Genomic DNA, 7,500 nt, shown 5'->3' on the forward strand with positions numbered 1-7,500 from the left:
TATATATATATATGTGTGTGTGTGTGTGTTGTGTGTATATATACATTTTTTATACATATATATATATATATATATATATATATATATATATATATATATATATATATATATATATGTATATATATTTATTTATGTATATACTTAAACATATACATTGTATATATGTATGTATATATATATATATAGATAGATAGATAGATAGATAGCTATACCAGACTCTCTCTCTCTCTCTCTCTCTCTCTCTCTCTCTCTCTCTCTCTCTCTCTCTCTCTCTCCTCTCTCTCTCTCCGGTAATGATCGAGCGTCGATTTTTCACACAGCCATTTCATTCCGTATTTCTTGTGATCGCGTTGAAAAATTCACGGAGTTCCATTCAGTGGTCTTATGTCCAAAAGACACCTTTTTTCCTATTTCTTTTATCCTGTCTTTCGTTAGAACATTCTCTCTCTCTCTCTCTCTCTCTCTCTCTCTCTCTCTCTCTCTCTCTCTCTCTCTCTCTCTCTCTCTCTCTCTCTCTCTTGTCTTTTTAGCAATATCTTCAGTTACATCGATCTGTGTTACTATCTTTTCTCTTCTATTTCATTTTTTCTTTCTTTCCGTTTATTCTTCTTTTACGACTATTGGCTTATCAGAGTATTGAGGTCGCTTCCTGTTCCATGTACATATAAACATGCATACTATTATTATTATTATTATTATTATTATTATTATTATTATTATTATTATTATTATTATTATTATTAGCTAAGCTGCAACCCTAGTTGGAAAAGAAGGACGCTGTTAGCCCAAGGGCTCCAACAGGGATAAATGGCCCATTGAGGAAAGCTTATATGGAAAAAGAGAGAATAGTGTGTCCGAGTGTACCCTCAAGCAAGAGAACTCTACCCCAAGACATTGGAAGGCAATGGTGCAGAGTCTGTGGCATTACACAAGATTAGAGAACAATTGTTTGATTTTGGAGTGTCCTTCTCCTAGAAGAGCTGGTTACCATTGCTAAAGAGTCTCTTTTACTCATACCAAGAGGAAAGTAGCCACTGACAGATTTCACTGCAGTAATGATACCCTAAAGTGAAAAATAATTTTTCAATTGTCAAAGTGTTGTCAGAAGTATGAAGGAGGTGAATGCATAAATAAAAGGCCAGACTTTTCTCCATTCATCATCTTCTACTTCACGCTTCATAGTCTTCAGCCATGTAGGTCTGGGCTTTCCAACCCTTCTAGTGCATTATGGAGCACACAAGGCACTATGAAATTCAATATATAATGCAAAATAATATATATAACGTAGTTCCACACGTTATTATTTACTTACACAATAAAGTGACCATCTGTCTCTAAGTCTGAAAGTAAGGGGACTAGAATTCACTCGGAAGAACGCGATTTTGTTATTTAATTCCTTTCTCGTATAGAGCGAGGGAGAGAAATTAAAACAAAGTTTGCATATGTTGTAATTAAACTATTAAACTGTTATGTTTTGCTTATATATATATATATATATATATATATATATATATATATATATATATATATATATATATATGACACAGGAAACATACTTTAGACAGTATAATGAAATACGATATATATATATATATATATATATATATATATATATATATATATATATATAGGAAACATACTTTATATAGTATAATTAAATATGTATATATAGATATACAGTATATAAATTTATATATATAATATAAATATATATATATATATATATATATATATATATATATATACATATACATATACATAATATTTAAACAGTATAATGAAATTCGCACGTGTCTATATACAAATGTATTCACTTTCCTACTCATGATTTGCTATATTTGCTTCCTGTAATATATGATGGATGTATCTCCCTTTTATGATCGACATCATCAAAGCTGAACATTGCCATTGAAAATGATGATTCAAAGAATGTACATGACGAGTCTTCTATCATTATTCTGTTTTGTACCTTTGACAGATGACTGATTGTAGTGTTTTCGTAGAATCAGATGTTCACAAGGATAGTGTGCAGTTCAAAGAACTTCTGTGAATTGATATATACAGTATATTGTTTCATTCACCTTTTTACTATTTTGGTGGCCGAGGTAGTAACGTCCCTGACTGGTGAATGCCAGACTGGGGCTCGAGTCCCGTTCCTTTGGTCGCTGCAAGCTCACCATCCTTGTGAGCTAAGGAGGGGGTGTTTGGGGAAGCTTATAGGTCTACCTGCTGAGTTATCAGTAGCCATTGCCAGGCCCTCCTTGGTCCTAGTTACTAGCTTGGGTGGAGAGGGGCCTTTGGTGGCCGATGTGGTAACGTCTCTGACTGGTGAACGCCAGACTGGGGTTCGAGTCCCGTTCCTTTGGTCGCTGCAAACTCACTATCCTTGTGAGCTAAGGAGGGGGTGTTTTGGGGAAGCCTATAGGTCTACCTGCTGAGTTATCAGTAGCCATTGCCAGGCCCTCTTTTGTCCTAGCTTGGGTGGAGAGGGGGCTTCGGCGCTGATCATATGTATATATGGTCAGCCTCTAGGGCATTGATAGGGCATTGTCACTGTTCCTTGCCTCTGCCATTCATGCGTGGCCTTTAAACCTTTGCAGACACTAAAGGACCTAATAAGTTTGAGCGGAACTCGACCCCCGTTACACGTACTTCAAATCTGCGAGCGCGGGCATTGTAGATTTAAAAGCAAAAGGTCGCTCTAATTCATATATGTCACATCCGTTGCTCTTCAATAACTAAACCGAATCAAAAAGTTGAATTTTTTTTTTCTTGGGGGGGGGGGGGTCGTGAAATTACAGCAATTCTGAATGGTACAGCTATTCTCTATATTGCAACAGAATTTTGAAATGACTTTTCTGTCGGTGTATTTAATTTTGGGAATTTTGTGATGTGCTGAAAAAATTTTACCAAAATATTCAGTGGAAAAGTATTGATTTAAAAAGCTCAAGAAAGAGATGACTGGCGAAATCTAATCGAGACCCTTTGTGTCAATAGGCGTAGGAGATGATAATGATGATGATGATCGTTTATGTGCGCGTCTTGATATGTAACAAAAAAACATGGTAATCCTCCCTCTGAAAAATCCAGTGATTAGATACGTGTGATTTCGTGGTTATAAATGTTTTATTACTGTCAAATGTCATCTGTATTAATATGCGTACGAAAGAGAAGTCGGTTGTGTATAAGATACGCCCTAAGTAATTAAACCCGATTATGAACGGTTTATATCATTTTTTGAATTTACGATTAGCCTCTCATTTTTCAAAAGTTCCGTTCGCCTATATAAATGTTCGCTCACAATATTTTTTCTAGATTCACACACAAACAAAGCTACTCCAACACCCAAAAACATAATAGACACCGTACACGTCTCGAACTGTCTACCTAAACGCGCCAAGACTCCTCGCTACTGGGAGGAAGGACGCTGGTGACTGGTACAACACGTGAACATACGCTGCCGAGGTCTAAAGCGATGTCAGGCAGGGCAGCCGATCGGGACTACGGTCTACCCGAAAGCCAAAGCAAAGTCCTTCAAAAGAAGGCAAACGTGCTTACCTCATACAAATGGGAAAAAACACGTTAATAAAAAAAAATCAAAATTCAAAGAACGAAAATTAATTCAGCTGGGCTCCACCAGGCAGTAGAAGAGTTGGAAAACCCAGGCCTACATGGCTGAGGCCTATGAAGTGCGAAGTAGGGGATGATGCATGAAGAAATATTGAATTAAAAGCTCAAGATAGAGACGACTGTCGAAATCTAACCGAGGCCCTTTGCGTCAATAGGCGTATGTGGAGATGATGATTGTTATTATCACCAGCTAAGCTACAGTCCTAGTTGGAAAAGCAAGATGATATAAGCCGAAGGGCTTCAACAGGGAAAAATAGCCCAGTGAGGAAAGGAAAGAAAGAAATAAATAAACTGTCTGATTGTATATGCTTAAGAAATCAAGGTAATATAACAGAGGAAATGATGATGATGATGATGATTGGAAAAAATCATAAAAAATTTTAATAAATATGGTCATAACTCTAACGATAGAGTAGTGCTCAGGGAAAAAAAATCGATCAAATGATAAATTGTATTCGTGAAAATATCGTTCTACATTTCATTGCAAGATGTTACCATGATTTATTGGATACGCGTTTTACGACTAGTATTTTTTTTTAATATTTTTTATTCTTGTGTATTTTATCAACGGAATTCATTTCGGAACAAGGCAGCTGTGAAAAATGATTCGTGAAAAAATTCGTTTCATCTGTGCTTTTGTGTGTTACAGCTTAATGGTTTTTTTTTATACAATTTTGTTATATATATATATATATATATATATATATATATATATATATATATATATACACTGTACAGTATATATTATATATATATATATATATATATATATATATATATATATACATATATATATATATATATATATATATATATACATATATATATATATATATATATATATATATATATATATACACACACACACACACATACATACATACATACATACATACAGCAAGAGATTTGTTCTGTAGTATATAAGGGATTTTATGTGTATATTTTTCTTTCCAGTCACGCTTAGCGGTATTGCTAGACGTATAACTATTTGCTCTCCTCTTGAGTAGGGAGAGAGAGAGTCGTCATATCCTGATGGGAACGGGTACCCTGAGAGGTACACTTGGAAATCACAACTGCCGTGTTGTAGTTAGGAAAAGGGGATGGGGTGGGAAGAGTTGAATATGTGTGTCTGTGCGTATTTAAGTGTTTAGACTTAAAAAAAATAAGTATTTTTTTCGAGAATTGCTATTTCAATTAGAGTATTTTGATTAAAGAATTTTTTTTTTCATATGATATTTTCTCCCTCCCCCCTCTCTCTCTCTCTCTCTCTCTCTCTCTCTCTCTCTCTCTCTCTCTCTCTCTCTCTCTCTCTCTCTCTCTCTCTCTCTCTCGTATTGTTTTCAGTGACGCTCTAGTCCGTATCTGGAAATTAATATATTTCGAAACCTTTGAAGATCCTTTTTTTTTTCCTTTACTTTTGAGCTTTTAATATATTCAGGCTTCCGAACTTTTTCCCAAAACTTGGCAAAAATTATGGCACTTCGAGTTGTTGTTTCGAAATAATGAATTTCTCTGCTTCTTGTTTATGTCAATAGTTGGTTTCGTTTTCCGAGTAGGCTATAAATTGACCTTTGTCCTTTTTTGGAAATAATATGTTAGAATGCTTTTGATGTTACTATTTTATTTTTACTTCCTATGTAGATATCCAACTCGTAGATTATTATTATTATTATTATTACTAGCTAAGCTACAACCCTTGTTGGAAAAGTAGCATGCTATAAGCCCAAGGATCCTACAAGTTAAAATAGCCTTGTGAGGAAAGGAAACATAGAATAGTGTGTCTGAGTGTACCCTTAAGCAAAAGAACTCTTAATATTTTATTGTTACTTCCTATGCTAGATAACCAACGCATAGATTATTATTATTACTAGCTAAGCTACAATCCCTGGCTGGAAAAGTAGGAAGCTATAAGCCTAAAGGATCCAAAAGGAAAAAATAGCCTTGTGAGGAATGGAAACAGAAAGATTAGTGTGCCTGAGTGCACCCTCAAGCAAAAGAACTCTAACATTTTATTTTTACTTCCTATAGTTGATACCCAACGCGTAGATTATTGTTATTAATATATAAGCAACAACCCTTAGTTTGAAAAGTAGGATGCTATAAGCCCAAGGGTCCTACAGGGAAAAATAGTCTAGTGATGAAAGGAAACAAGGAGAAAGATTGAATGGTTTGCCTGAGTGTACACTCAAGCAAGAGAACTCTTAATATTTCATTTTTACTTCCTATGGTAGATACCCAACTCTTAGATTATTATTATTACTAGCTAAGCTACAATCCCTGTTTGGAAAAGTAGGATGCTATAAGCCTAAATGATCCAAAAGGAGAAAATAGCCTTATGAGGAAAGGAAACAGAAAGAATAGTGTGCTTGAGTGCAATCTCAAGCAAGAGAACTCTTAACATTTTATTTTTACATCCTATAGTAGATAACCAACGCGTAGATTATTATTATTACTATATAAGCAACAACGCTTAGTTTGAAAAGTAGGATGCTATAAGCCCAAGGGTCCTACAGGGAAAAATAGTCTAGTGAGGAAAGGAAACAAGGAGACAGACTGAATGGTTTGCCTAAGTGTACACTCAAGCAAGAGAACTCTTATAATTTTATTTTTACTTCCTCTGGTAGATACCCAACTCTTAGATTATTATTATTACTAGCTAAGCAACAACCCTAGTTGGAAAAGTAGGATGCTACAAGCCCAAGGGTCCTTTAGGGAAAATAGCCCATAGGTTTATCTGCCGAGTTATCACTTGGTCTTAGCTTGGGTGGAAAGGTTGTTCGGTCGATGATCATATGTATAGATGGTCAGTCTCTAGGGCAGTGGTTCTTTAGCCTTTATGGCTGCGACCCAAAATCCTGTCCACATCAACCATGGCAACCCTTACCTTCATAAATACTTTTATTTAATTATAAAATACTTGTGCTTGTAAAAATGTGTGGAAAAAAGGCGCAAAAAAAAAGGACAAGGCTCACAGAAAGCACTAAATCTAGCGCCAAAAGCGCTCAATTGCCAACTCTGGACACTGACGCATCAGCTCTTGACTTCCTCCACCTCCCCCTCCCCCTCCTCCTTCCCTCCACCAACGGTTAGATTTAAAAGGCAAGAGGAGATGGTAGTTTTTTCACCTTAATCAAATCGTCTGTCTCAATGTTTTGCTTAACATTAGGTAATAATGACTTAAGAATTCTACATTCAGGATTAATACTTTGATAATATTTTGAATAGGAATATTGGGAAAATAGGAAGTCCACAAATCCTTGGTGATCCATTCAAATGGCTTGGCGACCCAACTTTGGGTCACGACCCAGGGGTTAAGAACCACTGCTCTAGGGCATTGTCCTACTCGAGAGGGCAGTGTTACTGTTCCTTGTCTCCGCCATTCATGAGTGGACTTTAATCCTTGAAAGACACACACACACACAAGCATATGTCAATGTGTAAAGGGAAAGTGATCACTAAATTGTTTCATCCCTGGAGCTCCTCTGTTCTGCCTTAACAACTGGTGGTGGGGGGGGAGCATTTCTCCTTGTAATGGCTAGATGGGAAAAAATACAACAAAGCATTGACAGCCACATTCAGTAGTTATAAGGATGAATGCGGCAGTGATTATTGTTATTTTTTCTGTGAAATAGCCTGGAAATTGTGTATTTTATATATATATATATATATATATTATATATATATATATATATATATATATATATATATACATATATATATATATTATGCTATATATATATATATATATATATATATATATATATATATATATATATAAATATGTGTGTTTGTGTGTGTTTTCGTGTATATGTATGTATGAGTGCTAGTAATGAGACTGATATATATATATATATATATATATATATATAT

The sequence above is a fragment of the Palaemon carinicauda genome, chromosome 30 (genome assembly GCF_036898095.1).
Source record: "Palaemon carinicauda isolate YSFRI2023 chromosome 30, ASM3689809v2, whole genome shotgun sequence".
NCBI classification, from domain to species: Eukaryota; Metazoa; Arthropoda; class Malacostraca; order Decapoda; family Palaemonidae; genus Palaemon; species Palaemon carinicauda.